The sequence below is a fragment of the Podarcis bocagei genome, assembly GCF_964188305.1.
Source record: "Podarcis bocagei genome assembly, chromosome: 11".
Classification (NCBI taxonomy): Eukaryota; Metazoa; Chordata; class Lepidosauria; order Squamata; family Lacertidae; genus Podarcis; species Podarcis bocagei.
In genome coordinates, this window is record NC_138136.1 from 50,368,069 (window position 1) to 50,387,557 (window position 19,489).

Below are 19,489 nucleotides of genomic sequence, written 5' to 3' on the forward strand. Positions count from 1 at the left end.
ACAGTATACCTGGTGGGTTTTTTTGTTTTTTTTAAAAAGCCTCCATATCAAATGTCTGCAGGCTTAAGAGACCACATGCAACTTTCAATACACTGCAATTTATTCCTTAAATACCTTATGTCATCTGCTGCACAATCAGGAAATAAAGAGGTTCCTTAATGCTTGTGTCACCCTCTAAATGCAGCCAACCTTGCCTGTCACCAGCCTCCATGGAACTTACCCAATCAAAATACTCCCAAGGTCTACTTTATTCCGCTTGAATACAATGGACAACCTAAATTTCAAACTAGATCAGGACAATTTTTTTCATCCTACTGTTTATCCTCCATCTTTATTTGGGTTCCTTCTCTCCGCACATCCCCCCCCCCCTTTTCTTTTTTTCCCATGACTGCAGATTTATAATACCAGCTGCCACCTAGGGCAGGCTGGATTTTCAGAAACATCATAATGCACGTAAAAATTCCAGCGTTCCTGACAATTTCCTGTTTTAGGAAGTCAGAGTTTTCTAGCCACAGAACCCCCAAAGGCAAAGAAATGTTTAGTGCTCCAATATAATCTCTGAGAGCCTTTGTTCTTCCTTTTGCCACATTCATTATTGCTTTCTCCTACCTCCCCCGCTCCCTTTCTCTTGAGTCTCCCAGCTTCAGCAGAAGATGCAAAATGCCTGCTCTAATCCAAGCACACATTCATTTTTTAAGGAAGGAAAACAAATCTTATCCATTATCTAATGCTCTGAAGCTTTGAGTCAGGAGGAGACATTCCTTACCAGCTGATGCACTGTCCATCCGGTTTCCTATTTGTATGTAATTAATTCTCGAGTATTGTAATTCATGCTACTAGTAATCCACTGGAGTTCTACACAAAACCTTTAAAAAAAGCATCCTCTCTGTTGGACTGCAAAAGCTTCCATTTACAATACAATTTAGTAAGCAAAATGCATAGCTTATCTGGCATTTGTACACACACTCAATGTCTGCCTCAAAAACTCCTTTCCCTTACCTCTCAAAAAAAAAAAAAAAAAACACGAGAAAGAAGGAAAAGGAACAAGGTTATTTAGTTTGGCCGAAAGCGGAAGGACATAAGAAATCATCACTTTTTTGATGATTAGATGGAAAATTATAAAAGTTCAATGGGCCAGTAATGCAAAACAGCCCTCTACCATGTGGTCCATGATTTATGATTGTCATACAGGGGCCTGTTCTTTTATGAATCAGCAGAGGAAAGAGAATTCCTGCCTTTAAGGTACTGTACACCAAACAAATGCAGTACTGTTAGCCTGGCTATCAATATAAACCATAGCTTTAATCCTATTAAATCTGGACAAATTTAATTGCGTTCCTTCGCCCAATTTAGACCACTGCTTTTTTTCCACCAAGGTGCCTGGGTGTGCAACCACAAAACTGCATTCAGGCTCTGCATACATGTTCCTCAATGCCATTGTGATCATAGTCAAATAATACCATAGCTCACCTTGTGTACCTTGGCCTGTGACAAGATTTTTGTTTTGGGTTTTTTTAATGCCAATGATCAGCTATGCAACCACAGATGCATAGCCACTGCAAACCTGAAAGGGTTAAAGGCAGCCCCAATCAATAGGCCTGCAAGGAGAAAAAGAAGAGAGAATGCTTTTTAAGCCTCTTTTGAAAATGCTTTCATGAGCAATTCTACAACAACACACAGGGTTCCCTCTTGGCCTTTAACAGTGACACAACACACAGAGAGACATATAGACTTAATAATGCTATTTTCTTTCCTGAAAAGAAACGACAGCAGCACCCTGCAAATACAAAACAGCATGCAAAAGCAGCAATCCTGACTCACAAGCATAGAAATACAAATCTTTCAATCCATTTTTTTTATTATTTTGTGCAGCTGGAAAAAACAAAAAACACCACAACCCAACACCTACATATCCAAGTGTGCCACCTAGCAAAGCAAACCATTTTTTCTCCTTTACAAAAAGGGTGATAAATCTCAGTTCTTGCCCATTACTTCAGCAAAAGCAAACCAAAAAAAAAGGAGATAAAAAGGCATGAACCAGCCAAAAGTAATCTCAGTTACTGAAAATATGTACACAGATACACAGAATCCTTTATGACTATTACAGTAGCCACATACCAGTGCTGTGTGTCTAAAGTGTGCATTCACATATTGTTATGGGATGGTATCTTTCTGCAAGATCCTCTGCTTTTGGCTGCCATGGAGGGAGGAAGCTCTCCCACTGTAGTAGCTCAATGACTGCATTGTGTTCAGGAGCTGATCTGCCTCAAACCAGTTTCAGCCGGTTCTGGTCACCCTACATAAAAAGCTATGGCAACCCTCGCTGAGTTGCCAACAAGTCCCTGAAAATCAGAGGGACTCGGGTTGTTTTCTTCTCTGGTGCAAGGGCAATTTCTGCCCTGGGTGCCCTCCTGTTTTCAATCGCAGACCCCCTTTCCCCCCCCTACACAAGCACACAACAGTATCACACAACCCCAGCCTCCTCTTTTCGTCTTCCTCCACAACTTACCTCCCCCAGAAACCTGGCCGAAAAGCTGTGTGTGTGTCTGTAGCTAACAAGAGAGAGACCGCAATAAAAATAAAAAGAAATCCCCACAGGATCTCCTTTTGCTGCACAAAGGATTCTCGGACAGAAGAGCAAGAGGGTGGCTGCTGCCAAGCAGAGTCCCCCCCCCTCCCCCAAATCGCGGCTCCCCAAGAGAATAAGATGCTTCTAATGAGAGCCATCGCTTCTCTTACTGCCCTCTTCACCAGGGCATCTTCAAAGCAAGGCTTCCTGACTCAGAAACCAACCCGTCCTTGCAATGTTTGGGGAGACTGAAAGGAATCCTCTGCCCCGGTCCAACACTGCTTATTATGGGTCTGTTCATCCCACCCTGCTGGTTACAGCAACACATATCTAAAACCCTGGCCTTGTGGAGACAGGGTCTCTCCCCCCCCCCCTCTCACTAGAAGGTGATTGAAGATCAAGACCTTTCCCTCACCTACCAACATCTCCATCCTCATGAAGAGCTGTCTATCCTTTGCAAATGGATGATGGAGTCCACTGGGGTTGGCGGAGTGGAAGGCAGGGAACCGAAGGCAGAGACCCAACCTATTCTAGTTCTGCCTTCATCCTCCTGCCCGTTGAGGTCTACAAGGTCAACCGTGAGGCTAAGGAGGAGAAATCACAACCGGCAGGTAGGCAGGAGTGGGCTGGCTTGAGAGCCGATTCAGGTTGGTGGAGGCAGTGCCCCATTCACCCTAATGGACCAATGAGGGATGCTGTGGCATAAAGTGCAACACCAAACCATGGTTTTCCACACGTCCCCTGGACACAGGCTCCAACCTCTGCCTTTAACAACCTTAGGGGGGCAAGTTCGATCATTTCAAACTACTGCTGGACTACATCTCCCATCATCCATTGCTACTGGTCCTTCTGACTGGGGCAGATGGGAAACCAACAACATCTGAATTACCCATGAGGGTAATTCAAAACCATTTTTACCAGTTTCTTTGTTTGTGTTTGTATTTGCATAGGCTTTTTAAAGGATTAGGCCATTTCATTCAATCCGGGATGGGGAAGCTGAGCTGTTGGGACTCCATTTCCCATCATTCCCAGCCAGTATGGTCAACAAGCAGGGATGATGAGGTTGGAGTCCAACATCATCGGGTGGGTCACTGGTGCCCCATCCAGGACAGGGCAGAAGGCTCAAATTTACTTAATAGCTTATTGCCAACCCTAGAACAGAGCAACCACCATTGACTTGGTTTGCGAACAAATACAGGAGTCTCCACCATCCTGACATAATTACAGCTTCATTATCTTATCTTATCTTATAATATAAAATAGGGAAATAGGGTAATTTCCCTATTTCTGACTATAACAGCTTGGCTGCTTCCGTACTGGGAAGATATGGAATTCTGCATTGCCCAACCACCGGAAGACCTGATCAGGCTAGGATCCTCCTGATACCATCTCACTATCACCCACCCCCACTTTCTTCTCAACAACGTGGGTCCTACCCACATTTTCTCTACCACATGCTTCCTCATCTCCTTCCATACTCTGTCACATGCCGCCACCCCTCGCTCAAAAGTCCCTCGCCATTGTTCCTAGGTGCAGGGCCACAGCTCAGTAGCAAACCACACATTTTGCGTGCAGAAGGTCCCTGGCATCTCCAGTTTAGGTAGCAGGTGATGTGAAAGGCTTTTGCTGGGGAGCAGACTGGGCAGGTCTAGACGGACAAATAAGTCTAGCCTAGTATAAAGCAGCTAACCAATAGTCCTAAGATCTCTACAGAGGAGAGGCCATTTTGTTATCTTGGCAGCACAGGGACACTGAAAACCTACCCCCTTCCGAAGCAAGCATAAGTAACATAGCTTTCGCTACTCCCATACTGGTGCAACATTCAGTGAGTAAGATTTACTACCCCTTGCTGCAAGAAAATCATGTTTACCAAGAACTCCAAAATCCATAGCTGGGAATTAACTTCATTGGGTGGCACACTTTTGGGTTGGATCCAACCCAAACGTTGCTCAGCTGTGGATCTGCACCTCCCCACTCCTCCTCGCCTTTATGGACCAACACAGCAACCTTTCTTGTTCCTATTTACTAAAGGATGCCTTCAAGGTGTGAGCGACCTCACCCAGTGGCCCCATCTGACAGCAAGACAACGATTCCTGGCCTCTGGGTCTTTTCAATCCAGCTCCACTCTAATTGGGGCTGCGAAAGTTACGCACCCATTACCTGGGAGTAAGCGCCACTGCAGAAATCCTGAGTAAAAGCGCGCAGGCCTGCGTTGCACCAAGAGGCCCAGGAAGGGCGCCGCGGGCGAGAGCAGGAGGCTGCGCCAGTTTTGGAAAAACAAAAGAGGCCCAGAAGGTATACATGGAAGAGGCCATTGTGCTGCAGTCTCCTGCGGGCACGCAAGAAATACCCACTTACGGACTGTGTGCATGGGGCAGGGGGGGGAAGCAGACATGGCCTCCTAATGCATTTAATGTTAAGAGACACACAAAGAAAGGCCCTCCCCAGGAAAATCGCTTGGCCCCATATCCGGCTGCAAAGAAAGCACTTTAAAGGGGGGGGCTGTTTAAGCACACACGCTTTATTTATTTTTAAAAAGCACACAACGGCGTTTGAAATTTAGCCAGGAGAAGGCCTCCCTCCCATGGCTTGGCGATGCAGGCCAGCTCCAAGATGCCCCCGGCAGCAATCCCTTCTCCCGGGTCTGCAGCGCGCGGCAGAGGCCTAATCTCCGGCGGCTGCTGCAGCAGCAGGCGCCTTGCGAGCTCCCGGGCTGCAGAAAGGCTCCAGCGGCCTTCCTGCCTGGCAAGCGCCGGCTTCCTTCCCTAGCTTCTCCCGCGCGGCTGCTGCAAGTGCTCTGCAGCTTCGCCTCGCTTCACCACCACCCGGCCAGGACGGTTCCTCCTTTCCATGCCGCGTAGGAGCTGCAGCGGCTGCTCCGGAGAGGAACCAAGCGTTTGCTGCTTTTGGATTTTCCTTCCCTTGCAAGCTCCTGCAAATATCGAGGCGGGAGGGAGAGAGAGGGTGTTGAAATAGCTTGTCCTGTGTATTTATTTTTTTTAAGGGTTCTCCCGTGGGAGGTGCATCAGGCAGAGGCCCCACCAGGGTGGGAAAGAAAAGAGGCAAGGAAGGGAAATCAGCACCATCATCATCATCATCATCGCCACCAAAAAAAAACCACCGCCTCTCTCCTTTTTTTTCCTCTCTCTCTCTCTCCCCGGCTCTCCCCGCACCGCATGCAAACTGCTCACACCCCCATGCAAACAGACCTGCTGCTGCTGGTAGCCTTGGGCAAGAGGCCAGTGTGCTGCCACCCGGGGAGGGGCTGTTCCTGCAAGGGGTGCTTTCAGGCAGACATGTTTAAGAGCTCACTGCTCTCTCTCCTTTGCCAAGAGGAGCCTGCAGAGAGGAGAGAGAGCGAGAGCGAGAGAGGCCTGGCTTTAAAAAAGATGGTTGCACATAATGGCAGGCAAGGCAGGCAGAGGGGGAGAGCGCGCGCGAGGCTCTTGCAAGGACTAGGAGGGGGGAAAGGTGGGGGTGGGGGGTGCCTCTGTGGCTTGGAAAAAGGGATGGAGGGATGGCTGGGGTTGGGTAGGTGGAAGAGATCTCCCCTGTGGATTCAATTTAAAACTTGTCACCAGAGTGTGAAGAAAACGGAGGCGAGGGGGGAGAGAAGGAAGGAATTTATTTTTTCCCCCTTTTATTGGTGGTTCGTCTCTAGAAGCTTCTCTCCCACCCCCACCCCCACTTTAGAAATCAGGGGTTCCCTCTTGTGGAGAAAGGAGTTAAAAGCCATTCCCCTCCCCTGGCATGTTTTAATTACAGGCAAGGAAGAAAAGGCGAGGCTCCTGAGGTGAAGAAAAAAAGGGACCTGCGAAAAGGCTGCAATGTGCAGGGATTGCGATGCTGGTTGCGTTTTGCAACCTTCCTCAGGAAACTAGATTGAGCAGGCCGGAGTTGGGCTGACAAGGAAACAAAAGTAAAGAGGTTCCCCCCCTCCCCTCCACCCACTTTCCTTGAGGTAAAGCTCAATTAAAATGTGTGTGTCTGACATGCCTGTGTAGTATAAATCTGAATAATTTTATATTTTATACCTTAGGTTGGAAGACAGGTGAGATAGATAGACACACACACATCCACGTACATAACAAACATGGATATATAATTCAGGTGAACAAAGAATGATGGATTTTCCTCAGACTGATATTCTCAGGGGTTTGGGGGGGCAGTTGTGCCCTGTTTTTAAAAGGCTCTGTCTAGTGTAAAGAGTAAAATAACAATCTGGTATGGGAGCAAATACGGATGGCGAAGCAGAAAATGGAAGCAGGTTTTGCTTCATCCCTAGTTTGGGCCTCATGAAGAAGTCTTGAGGAATAAGGGCAGAAGAATAATGTATGTGAGCTAGCCCACCACTGGTTCTACAGTGGTGCCTCGCAAGACGAAATTAATCCGTTCCGCGAGTCTCTTCGCCTTGCGGTTTTTTCGTCTTGCGAAGCACGGCTATTAGCGGCTTAGCAGCTATTAGCGGCTTTAAGAAAAAGGAAACAAACTCGCAAGACGTTTCGTCTTGCGAAGCAAGCCCATAGGGAAATTCGTCTTGCGGAATGACTCAAAAAACGGAAAACTCTTTCGTCTTGCGAGGCATTCGTCTTGCGAGGTACCACTGTAATTTTACTGGCGTGTCCACATTAAGCTGCTGCTAACAACCTGCTTCTGCGGCGGGTTTATCTTGGTTCACACTTACCTTGCTTTATACAGCAAATGTGCCAGTGTTAAAATCATAAGGATGTCTTTGTTTGGGAGCATAATTCATGTGGCTCAATAAAAACAGAAGACATTTTAAACCCTTGATTTAACCCCCCCCCCCACACACACACATGTACACAGATATTTTTTTCAACTCTGCACCATGGAGGCAAGGAAACAATTTCCCCTTTATTTTCTTGGCCCATTCTCAAGTGAGTCTCTTGACTACTTCTCTGATAAGCATCTGTATTCTTGGAAAATTAGGTTTTCTTAACTGACAAAGCAGCAGCATCCCTCAACTATGCATCACAGCAGTTTTCAGTGCTTTTGCAATTAATCTGCATGTCAACACCTTTTTTGTTCTGGGAACTGCATTGCCTGTTTTTCCATAGCATAAATGCAGTGCCCATTTCGCACCCCCTCTTTCTATAGGTGCATTTTCTTCTCTCTCTCTTGGGGGCATATTTGCATGCATACCATGTGTTAGGAGCCAAGGAAAATTCCTAGCATCAGGCCATGGGTGTGTGTTGGGGGGGAGTGACAGGGGAGCAGCTGCCCCCATCAATAAAATTCAATACAAATACATAGCAAACAGGTTCTGCCCCCCTCTAAAAAAGGCCTGCCCCCCTTAACAAAAATCCTGGCTATAGCCATGCATCGGGTCGCCATATTTGCCAATTTTGCCCAATATTGTCCTATTTAGCAGCTTTCCAGGGGATCAGGCAGAGAGGGTTCTTTCCTGTAGCCTGACCCTTCTTAATAGAGAAGCTGAAGATTGACGCTGGGACTGTCTACATGTAAAAGCATGTGCTTACCACTTTGCTAACAGCAAATTTGCATCTGAAAATTGGAGCTGGTCAGTCTCAAAACTTCAGTGAGTTAGGGATATTTTCTGCATGTGAAGATAGGCTCTGGCGCATTGGGGTGAGATCAATGTGGGTCCAGTGCAAGAAGGTGGTCACTGCACATGCAGTAGAGGGAAATGCTGGCTGGGAATGACGGGCGTTTGAAGGGTCTCTGGTTCCCCACCTCTTGAGTTAAGACCATATTCTACTCAAAGCTGTTTCTCTATCAATACCTAATTATTATGAGACTCCATCAGACCCAATGCGACCATTAGGAATACTTGGGTAAGGTCAGCAGTTCAGATCGGTGTGATGGGGCGAGCTCCCGATGCTTTGTCCCAGCTCCTGCCAACCTAGCAGTTCGAAAGCAAACCACCATGAGTAGATAAATAGGTACTGCTGCGGTGGGAAGGTAAACGGCATTTCTGTGTCCAACGTGGTGTCCCATTGCACCAGAAGTGGTTTAGTCATGCTGGCCACATGACCCAGAAAAGCTGTCTGCAGGCTGCTGTAAACAAAATCTTCCCTTTTTCCCTTATGGGGTATCCAAGAACCTGTATAGCGTCGTTAAGTGGGTTCCCTATTGGTAGGAGAAAATAACAGGCCAACCAGAGAATATTGAGAAGCAAAGCAGCTAGTAAGCCTGATCTTGCAACAAGGTGCTCACTCATCACATGCAGGAGGGAGAAAGAACCCAGAACATTGATGTGCAAGCTCTTATATACTTTTGAAATTGCCCACCCTGTAGCCCAAGACCACCCCCCAATACATCATACATACATTACTGAAAGGGCGGTCTACAGCAGAAATTCTGTGTGCCAGGATCTGATAATGGTCATTGATTGCATTACTTAGGCAGTCTGGCCATTCTTTTGTGATGGTAAATACTCAGTTCCTGAATCCAGGTCACAGGCTCACCCTATTCTGGGAGGGGGTGGCTAACACCCCAGAGGACAGGATCACACTTCAAAACGACCTTGACAGATTAGAGAACTGGGCAAAAACAAACAAGATGAATTTTAACAGGGAGAAATGTAAAGTATTGCACTTGGGCAAAAAAAATGAGAGGCACAAATACAAGATGGGTGACACTTGGCTTGAGAGCAGTACATGTGAAAAGGATCTAGGAGTCTTGGTTGACCACAAACTTGACATGAGCCAACAGTGTGACGCGGCAGCTAAAAAAGCCAATGCAATTCTGGGCTGCATCAATAGGAGTATAGCATCTAGATCAAGGGAAGTAATAATGCCACTGTATTCTGCTCTGGTCAGACCACACCTGGAGTACTGTGTCCAGTTCTGGGCACCACAATTCAAGAAGGACACTGACAAACTGGAACGTGTCCAGAGGAGGGCAACCAAAACGGTCAAAGGCCTGGAAACGATGCCTTATGAGGAACGGCTAAGGGAGCTGGGCATGTTTAGCCTGGAGAAGAGGAGGTTAAGGGGTGATATGATAGCCATGTTCAAATATAGAAAAGGATGTCACATAGAGGAGGGAGAAAGGTTGTTTTTCTGCTGCTCCAGAGAAGCGGACACGGAGCAATGGATCCAAACTACAAGAAAGAAGATTCCACCTAAACATTAGGAAGAACTTCCTGACAGTAAGAGTTGTTCGGCAGTGGAATTTGCTGCCAAGGAGTGTGGTGGAGTCTCCTACTTTGGAAGTCTTTAAGCAGAGGCTTGACAACCATATGTCAGGAGTGCTCTGATGGTGTTTCCTGCTTGGCAGGGGGTTGGACTCGATGGCCCTTGTGGTCTCTTCCAACTCTATGATTCTATGATTCTTTTCATACAGAGATACGCCCTTAAGACAGGATTTGTGAGCAAAGAGACAATGGGGAGGTTTTCCCATTTCCTTCCTCCTTGCAGAGAAACATTTGAGGTCAATTTGGGAGAGTCAAAATGGTTTCAGGACTGATTTCCTGTACTGTTTCAGACATGTGGTTTATATATTTATGTATGTGTTTGTCTGATACATTTATGAACATTTAATTTATATATTTGAGACCTTAAATTCTTATAACAAGACAGGCTCCCTCGGCCTGAAAGCAGAGATGAGTGCCACACCCCATAGTCAAATTCGATTGGATTTAACCACCTAGGGATCCTTTATCTTTCCCTTGGGAACGGAGCCCTTTTGGAAGGTGAAATAAATGAGCATATTGTTGTCCATTTGAACTCTAAATTAAAACAATTCTTAAAAAGGAGTCTTTAGACAACCAAACCCTTAAATTTTCCCGTTTCAGTATGTCAGATAAACGCACAAGTTTATCAGTGACAGCGCCTTTCTCGAAGCTGTATTTTAGAAAGAAAACCCTCACCTCATCTGCCCCCGCATTTTTGGTGGACTAACAAACGTGTATGTTTCATTAAATTTTACCTGGAAGTCAAAAATATTTCTATCAAGCATCTTTAAAACTTTTATTAAAACAGCAGTAGACTAGAAGCTTAATTGCTAACTTGAGGCATGTTCCCAAAGCGATCAGCGTTGTGTTATTATTTACAAACTTAAGCAATATATTCACTACTGTTTGTGAGAGGCCTTTAATATGATTTTTAATGTGCTTTGTATTACTTTCTAAGATTTCGGAAAAAGACAAGATTGCCCTTAACTACCGATCTCCCCCTTCAAAGGGTATAGTGTGAAGACATGAAGTACCAACCTAGAGCTGTTCAGTGCGTAAGTGTGAGGTGAGCCAAGAACTCTATGGAGCAAAGTTTCATAACAACAGAAAAGTGGATCACAAACATGACCAATCCTTTTTAGGATGAACTCCCAGTACATTTGCGGTGGCAGTGAGACCAAAAAGGTTTGGCCAGTGCTTTGAACAGAATGTGCACACCAGGACAGATTTTCCCAAATTGCGGTCCATGGGCCAATCTTCGTTCAGGTGGTTTTCAACATGTCTGTGGATTTGTGGTGAAGACAATATGGCACATCCATCAGCTTAGTTAATATTGATTTTTAACTGTATTTTAATTGCTGCCATTATTTCTTAACACTGCATTTTATTGCATTAAGATTTGAATTATTTGGAATACAATAAAATACAGCATGTAACAAATAAAAGCAGCAATAAAAAAATTTGCAGTTTAAAACCATCTAGCATGGTGCATTGTGATTGCTATACAGTAATAGGCAGAAATATTGAGGGCACAAGGAGAAGGGGACGACAGAGGACGAGATGGTTGGACAGTGTTCTCGAAGCCACCAGCATGAGTTTGACCAAACTGCAGGAGGCAGTGGAAGACAGGAGTGCCTGGCGTGCTCTGGTCCATGGGGTCATGAAGAGTCTGACACGACTAAACGACTAAACAACAACAAAATAGGCAGAAAAATCATTAAGTGGTCAGCCGCGTTTGGTTAGAGCATGGTGCTGATAATGCCAAGGTTGCGGTTTCGATCCCAGTAGTCCTGCACTGCAGTGGTCCTCAGGGTCCCAACTCTACAATTCTATGATTCTATGGCCCTTGGAAATCTCGAGTCATCCATGGAGGGGGGAATTTGGGAACTAAATGCTAAAATATTCTCTGAATGAGCAGAGGTTCTGTGACATATATTCAAGGGTCCCTTGGCAGATGAGTTGATGTGTACATGGGTTCCCTCAATGTAGGAAGTTTGAACACTACTGCTCTAGAGTTCTGATCTTGGTCCCTGAAAACAAAATGGGCAGGACTCTGATATACGGTAATACAGGCTTCCTCAACCTCGGCCCTCCAGATGTTTTGAGACTACAATTCCCATCATCCCTGACCACTGGTCCTGCTAGCTAGGGATCATGGGAGTTGTAGGCCAAAAACATCTGGAGGGCTGAGGTTAAGGAAGCCTGCTGTAACAGCTAACAGCAAACCTTAGAGTTGCCGAATGATAGACTGGACTGGCCCAAGGCATTTTGCTGCCTGAGGCTAAGGAGAAGAGAACACACACAACTCAAATCCATGTGCAGAAGTCAATTGTACTGGCAGATAAGACATTTATATACTACTTAATCATGGACATTTCCATGTGGTGTACAGAAAACCAAACCACACACAAAATGAAATGGCAAAACAATATCACAAAACGAAAGATTACCTTAAAATGAGCAAGAAATTATTAGTCACACACCTGAAGATTAGTAAGGAGGGTGTCTGTGCAATCTCACTTAGCCAGGAGTTCTTCAAGCTTGAGCTTCCTACACTGAATTTCAACTGGATCTTACTACAAATCCGCTAACAGGAAGGTAGCACAATATCCTCCAGGAAACCTGAAGATAGCAGGCACATTTAAGGGTTGCAGAGCAGGCCGTGTGACATGCACAACTCTAGTCTGCAACAGAGGTGCTTGGCCGAGGACTTTGGAGGAACAGCCAGTGGGTTGGAACTGCCTAATAGTAGAGCCAGCCCTGCATTTAATTGTGCCGGGAACAGACATTCCAGCTCCACTCAGGACTGTCCCAGGACATTTGTTTCCTGAGACCAAGCAGCTAATGGTGCCCACCCTCAAGTCAAGGTGGGTAGCGCTCACGGCTGGTCAAAGCCAAAGACCACTCAAGTGCTCTCCCCCTCCCTGGCAGGAAAAAGTTTATGTTTCCCTTTCGCAACAGCCAAAATCATCTGCCTGAGGCAGCCAACTCATTTTACCTAATGCTGGAGCCAGCTCTGGCCTATAGAAAAAGCTCTCTCACAAAATTACATTTTTCCCCTGTTGCTTCATACCTTCCAACATTCCTAAGAAGATAGGGAATGTTTCTCATTGTGAAACAGGGTTTTGTATCCAAATACATTCTGCTCAAAGTATTAATGGACCTCTGTTAGTCATGTTTGATGCTTTTTTGTCATGGTTGGTATTCATCAGTACAGAATACTATCACCTCTTTTTTGCTCCCTGTGGCAGCCATTTTGTGCTGGCCCCCTCGGCCCTTTTCTCAGGGTATGAATACTGGCACCTCATTTTTTTAAACCAAAGAAGCAATGCTTGTGTCCATTAATTTCAATGGGTCTACTCTGGGGAATGAATAACATTGGACGCAATCCACACCCTCAAACTGCGAAACCAGTGTTCAAGGGCGAATTTCTGAGGTGGAAACATGAGTGCAGGAGTGTGGTGGCAATTTTAGAAACGAGATTTCACTCTGCTGCTCCCCACCACCCAAACTTCACATTGTATCATTTCGATTCCTTCGATACCTTTAGCTCTACAATCAAACTTTGCCGGAACAAGCTCTTCAAGGACAATTACCTGGCCTTTGAACGTATGACTCAAATTCGGCGGGTGTTAAGTGCACACACAATTAATGCCTTGTCTAATCAGGCTCATCCGCTTAGGAAAACTTGAAAATGCCAGTTTCTCCACATCTCTTTGTTGTACCAGATGTGCGGTTTTGCTTCTCTTAATATGTATTAAAGATATGCCGGTCACCGCTGAATAATTCATTGCACACACGCCTGATTAAATAGCAGCTCGTACTGATTAATAAGCGTGCCGTTAGCCTTTTGCAGATGGCACTGTCATCAGCTATTTAAGCCCTGTATGCTCACCTGCATGGAAACATAAAGGGAAACGGTTGGCATTGAACTCTACATACAGGTTGCTGAGTGTATCATTTATATTAATGGCATGTCATCTCTCTACAGCCAAGCCCACATGATGCTAAAGCCGTCGGGTGATTTTGCCAGCTGAAAATATATGGGCAGCAGTGGGGAACCTTTGTTCAGGTCAAATTTATCCTCGTCTCCATTGCTATATGGGTCCTCAAGGCACTTTCTAATTTTAAAATTTACATTTAGCAATAAATACAGGCAACAGCCATTTACACATGCTGAATATGTGTGCAAGGCCTCCAACATTTCTCCAATGAAAATAGGGATGTCCTATTATTATTATTATTATTATTATTATTATTATTATTATTATTATTATTATTTTATATATACCCCACCCATCTGACTGGGCTGCCCTAGCCATTCTGGGCACCTTCCAACATACAGTCATACCTTGGATCCCCAATGCCTTGCGACTCAAATGTTTTGGCTACCGAACACCACAAACCTGGAAGTGAGAGTTCCGGTTTGCATACGTTCTTTGGAACCCTAATGTCTGATGCGGCTTTCAATTGGCTGCAGGAAGCTCCTGCAGCCAATCTGAAGCCGTGCCTTGGTTTTTGGAAGTCAAACGGGCTTCCAGAATGGATTCCGTTTGACAACCAAGGTACGACTGTATATAAAAACATAGTAAAACATTTTTTAAAACCTTCATTATACTGGGCTGCCCTCAGATGTCTTCTAAAGGTTGGCTCAGGTGTTGCATAACCATACCCTCCAACATTTCGCAGATGTCCTAAGGAAAAGCAGGAAATTCTGGAGACGGCTTCTGTAAATCCGTCCCCAGAAGCAGGGACGGCTTCTGTAAATCTAGGACTATTCCTGCAAAATAGGGACACTTGGATCTTTAAAAACAAAAAGACCCCACTGATTTTCATTTAGTAGCAGTGCTAAGGTAACACTATGAACTCTCTGAATTTTCATTTTAGGATGAATAATGTGCCTTGTTAGTGCTATTATGAAGAAATCAAAAGTGGATATGTGAAAGTGGGTCCCATATTCCAGGCATGGTGGGTGTCTGGCCTGGGCAAGTTGAAGATCACTGGTATTGTCCATTAGAATAGCGAAAAAGTTGGCCAAGCCCCATAAAACTGTGGTTTGCTCAATAGTACTTCATCTTTCCTTTCCCTTTTGTCCCCCAAACAGGAAAAAATGCCATGAAGTGATGATTCTCTGCCACTGTCTTCTCCTGGTGAAGATTAATTTTGAATGAATTTCCCCGGCCCCCAATGTGAATAAGGATCTAACCACATCCCAGAAAAAAGAAGAGGAAAACCATAGATTGCAGTCTTTCGGGAACTGCTGGGCTGACATTGTGCAAACTAATTGGATATTTCTCTCCAAACTCTTTAAAAAGCTCGTGGTGTGTAAATAATAGATTATTCCATTTCTATCCTGTGTGTGTGTTTGGGGGGGGGGGGAAGCAGGGGAAATTAAACCAAGAAAATAATAGAACTGATCACAGCTGAGGAAGTGTTTCTTCCAAGTGTGTAGAACAGCGACATCTAGGAGCTAGCTAATTAATTGCACAGTAGCTCAAAATGCACCTTAAACATCACTGTAGTAGCTCTGCTGGTATATGCATGCAAGGAAGACAGGTAACTGGTAACACTTTTACTATCCATTTATTTTACTAACCACTCAACCCAAAAAAATGGATTTCAGGGCAGTATACAAAGAAATTTAAAATATAAATCCTGCCAGCTTGTTCCTGACAAGGATGGGGACAAAACAAGTATTTATTGACCCTCCCTGTCATTCACTCTGGCTCCAGCTACTGTCAAGTTCCCTGTCTTCTGTCCTACAAATCCCAAAGAACACCAGCCACGATTGCCTAAAATGGCACATGGGGAGGGGCCTTCCACCAAGACCAATGGAATAGATCAAGTTTGGAATATCCCCACATAAAACTGCTGATGTTTGTGATGGCCCACTTAATTATTTCCCCCCTACCAATTGTGGCAATTGTATTGCTCTGTGCTAGATACTATATGATTTTTTCATTGTATTTTTCATCACACCTTTTATTTCTTTAAAGGTAAAGGACCCCTGGACGGTCAAAGGCAGCTATGGGGTTGCGGCGCTCATCTCGGTTTCAGGCCGAGGGAGCCGGCGTTTGTCCACAGACAGCTTTCCGGGTCATGTGACCAGCATGACTAAACTGCTTCTGGTGCAACGGAACACTATGATGGAAAACAGAGCGCACGGAAACGCCGTTTACCTTCCCGCCACAGTGATACCTATTTATCTACTTGCACTGGCGTGCTTTCAAACTGCTAGGTAGGTAGGAGCTGGGACAGAGCAACAGGAGCTCACTTCGTTGTGGGGATTCGAACCGCCAACCTTCTGATCAGCAAGCCCAAGAGGCTCAGTGGCTTAGACCACATTGCCACCCACATCCCAATGTTTCTTATAAGAAATGAAAGACTCAATAAGCTGCAATAAAAATCAGCATGGATATTTAATGTGCACACGGGGCACCTGATGAGGTTTTACGGACTATAGGTTTGGGAGCAATTGCAAGAGATTTGGAAGTTCAGAACGTATATTTACTTTCTGGTATAATTAATGTGGAATGAGTACCCTCTAGTGGAAAAGTTTAGGAATAACCACATTTGTACTTTGTGTCTCAGAATTGGTATTGTTATTTTTCGGCACACCTCCCAGGAGATCCCTGCTGGATCAAACTTAACACCCATCCAGATCAGCATTGTGTTTAGTGCAGTGGCCAAACAGAGGCCACCCAGGAAGTCATGAGAACAATAGCAGTGTTGCTCCATAGACTTATCATTCGGAAGCATGTTCCTCTGGCACCGGAATTAATATACAGCCGTCTTGGCTAGTAGCTATTTGATGATGACCCTTCATGGATTTGCCTAATCCCATTTTATTTTGAATTTTTGTTTTGTTTTGTTTTTCCATGTATACATCCTCTAACATTTCTCTAACAATTTTCCATATTCCCCCCCTCCCTCCCCTGGACTTCCCTCATAATTCCCATTTTGTTTTATTTCCATATTACTCTCCCTGTGTGTTTCCCAAAAATTTCCCAATAGTCTTACTTTTTGTTATATACAATTGTGTTTGTTTATTCAAAGCCTGCCAGTGAGTCCAATTCTTTATGTTGTCTCTTCATATATGTAGTAAATGGTTCCCATTCTCTTTTAAAATCTTTGTTATCCTTTTCATGTAATTTATCTGTTAATTTTGCCAGTTCTGCATATTCCGTAAGTTTCCCTTGCCATTGTTCTTTCGTTGGTATTTCTTCTGTCTTCCAAGCTTGTGCTAATATAATTCTTGCCGCTGTTGTTGCTGCCCATTTTAAAGCCACCCAACTCGGTAGCCATCACAATGTGGCAGCAAATTTTACATATAATGCATAATTTTATTTGCATGTTGCCTTTCCACAGTTCAAACCATGCTCAAGGCGGCTTACAATATGGGAGAAAAAATGCCTAACTACAACATAACAAAAGTAGACATAAACAATAAATAAAAGATTAAAAAAATACACAAACTGAACAATTTCCTCATAAATCACAAGATCTAAAATAAAGATACGGAAAGCCCCCCAGCTACAACCCCCCCTCAAAACAACCCCCAAATTCCATAGTTTTACAATGCACTGTACTTCCTCTTACCTGTCCTATGGCCCCCCACCATTCAGCTTCATTGGATGACACCCCCATCTTTAATTATCTTCCTTGAATTCCATGGAGCATAAAATGATTAGCTTTGGCTGCATCGTGTGTTAATTATTTTTTGAAGAGTGGCTGTATAAAAGAAAAGTCATGCGAAGTGGGGGGGGGGAATCTGATGGATCTGGGAGGTTTCAGCAGAAAGAAAAGGTTTTTTAAGATTTGAGAAAACAGGAGGAAGGGTGTTATCAGTATCTCATAAACATATGGTCAATTACTCAGGGTTTTTGGTTTTTTAAGTGCTCTTGTTGTATTGTTTGATTTATTATTGCTTAATTGTTATAAAACGTCTTAATATTTCGTGATACACAGTATAAGAAACTTCTAATTAAAACAAAACACGTTCTTAGTCATTAACGATGTGTGATAGTATTGACAAATGCAGTAAAACGAAAACCATTTCCGCCTAGTGAAAGGCAGGAAGATAAAACCTAGCCACATTTACCATTTGCCACATACATCTGATTTGTGGCAATCAATAGATGTTAAAGCAACAATGCTCCAATACCATTTTATTGCTAGATAACTCTCCTGAACTCTTTTTGTCTCTTACTGATCCTGACCAACCTAATGCAAATTGCAAGACCTCTGGGGAAGGGCCTATCTCACTTCTGATTCATGTACACAGCGTTCATGAATAGCTAAGAGATACTTTACATGCCAAATGTTAAAGATTAACTAGCAGTCTTACATTTTGTTATTGTTTTGATTGTCCTGCTCTACTTCAGCCATCAAATCAGAATTAACTTGTGAGGATTGCTCTCTCAGGATTTCATTCACTTGGTAGAGGAGCTAGGCTGATGTGGAAATTACTTTGATCTACCGGTAATTCTCCCAATGCTGATCTCATTTATCTTCTTTGGCTGTGCCACACAGCATGGTTTTAGCAAGGTGTGCACAAACAGGAATGAGACACAGTGAACTTTGGGTTTGTCCGCTCTCTCAGTCCCATTCCTTCCTTCCATGCAACCCATAAGAGTTCAGAAGATTTCCTTTCCATTTAGTTAACCACATCTTCTCCTATCATCCAAGCCCAGAACAGTAATTATTGTTTACCATGGTTAGTTCAAATAAGCCAGCTCTAGAAACCATGAAGTTGGCTTGTTTCATGCTAACCATGGTTAATGTTAACCAGATTGCCACTTCAGATGACATAACTAACCACTGCTAACCAAAAGCAGGCTTAGGAGCTTCTGAACTCTTCTGGGTGATGCGGGCACAGGAGAAGGGAATACACAATTCGGGGTCTCATTGTAGCCCACTCCTGCACATCGCCCTGAACATGGTTAAGCGTGACATGCACATTCAGCCAAAATCTTGTAGCGACATCTGCAAAACTGTCCTCAGCAAGGATATTTCAAATTTACACTATAGCTGACAGAACCTTACAGCGTGGGATGGGGAACAAAAGTTTTATCTCTCAGATCACCAGCTTCACAATTTAATTCCAGGACTCACTCAGTTTATATGCTAACAAACTGACATGTGTATTAATGTCGATTAGAGCTCTGTAATTTCACTAAATACCTTCTGGTGGTGCTGGGAAATGTGTCAGTTTTAGTCATTAGGAAAAATTAAACCAATAAAACTGGGAGGCAGTGTTCTGTCAAAAATCTTGTGCATCATTCTTTACTTTCCACTTCAGTGCGTTGCAAGCTCCAAACTTAATATGGAAATTAATTTTCCGGATAGGGGATGCAGATTATTTGTTACAGATTTGCTTTTAGATTATACAGAGGCAGACTGCATACTTACTGACTCTCTAAGCAACAGCAGTTTCCACCCCAAAAGAATAAATGAAAGAAATGGGATATTAATCTTCAAGTAAACATTGTGAAATAAAACAAAACCTTTAAAAGGAACCATACCAAACAGAGTGGACAACAAAAAGAACTGGATGTCAGTTTCAGACTGGATCACATAACTGGCACTAGATTCCTTTTTCGGAACCCGCACCTGACTTAGATGGACAGATCCCACACATCCATGTGATACTCACGACAGTGGATTACTGGGTTCAGAGAGCTCATGCACATTTAAGAGTTAACTTTTAAATTAAATTACCCTTGATTTTTATTATTTATTTTATTCCATTTATATTTCTT

General features: G+C 44.1%; 1 protein-coding gene and 1 long non-coding RNA gene across 9 annotated transcripts in view; one reads left to right on the forward strand and one right to left on the reverse strand.

Annotated features, from left to right (window-relative positions):
* The window catches only part of ZNF532 (zinc finger protein 532), a 51,074-nt gene extending 45,174 nt beyond the window's left edge, over window positions 1-5,900 (reverse strand). The window contains exons 1-2 of one of the 8 annotated variants that reach the window (XM_081212662.1): window positions 2,510-2,646; window positions 1,471-1,598 (exon numbers count right to left, since the gene is read on the reverse strand). The gene's annotated coding sequence lies outside the window, so the exon portion shown is untranslated. Of the gene's footprint in view, window positions 1-114; window positions 223-766; window positions 1,011-1,470; window positions 1,599-2,118; window positions 2,361-2,509; window positions 2,647-4,729; window positions 4,838-5,778 lie in introns of those variants that run through there. The other 7 variants (XM_081212659.1, XM_081212668.1, XM_081212661.1 and 4 more) reach the window with 7 other exon arrangements.
* LOC308597385 lies at window positions 5,846-17,741 on the forward strand. Its single transcript, XR_014012912.1, has 5 exons — window positions 5,846-5,978; window positions 6,335-6,530; window positions 10,687-10,783; window positions 14,833-15,049; window positions 15,725-17,741. It is a non-coding gene; the product is annotated as an uncharacterized lncRNA (long non-coding RNA).
* The last annotated feature ends 1,748 nt before the right edge of the window (window positions 17,742-19,489 follow it).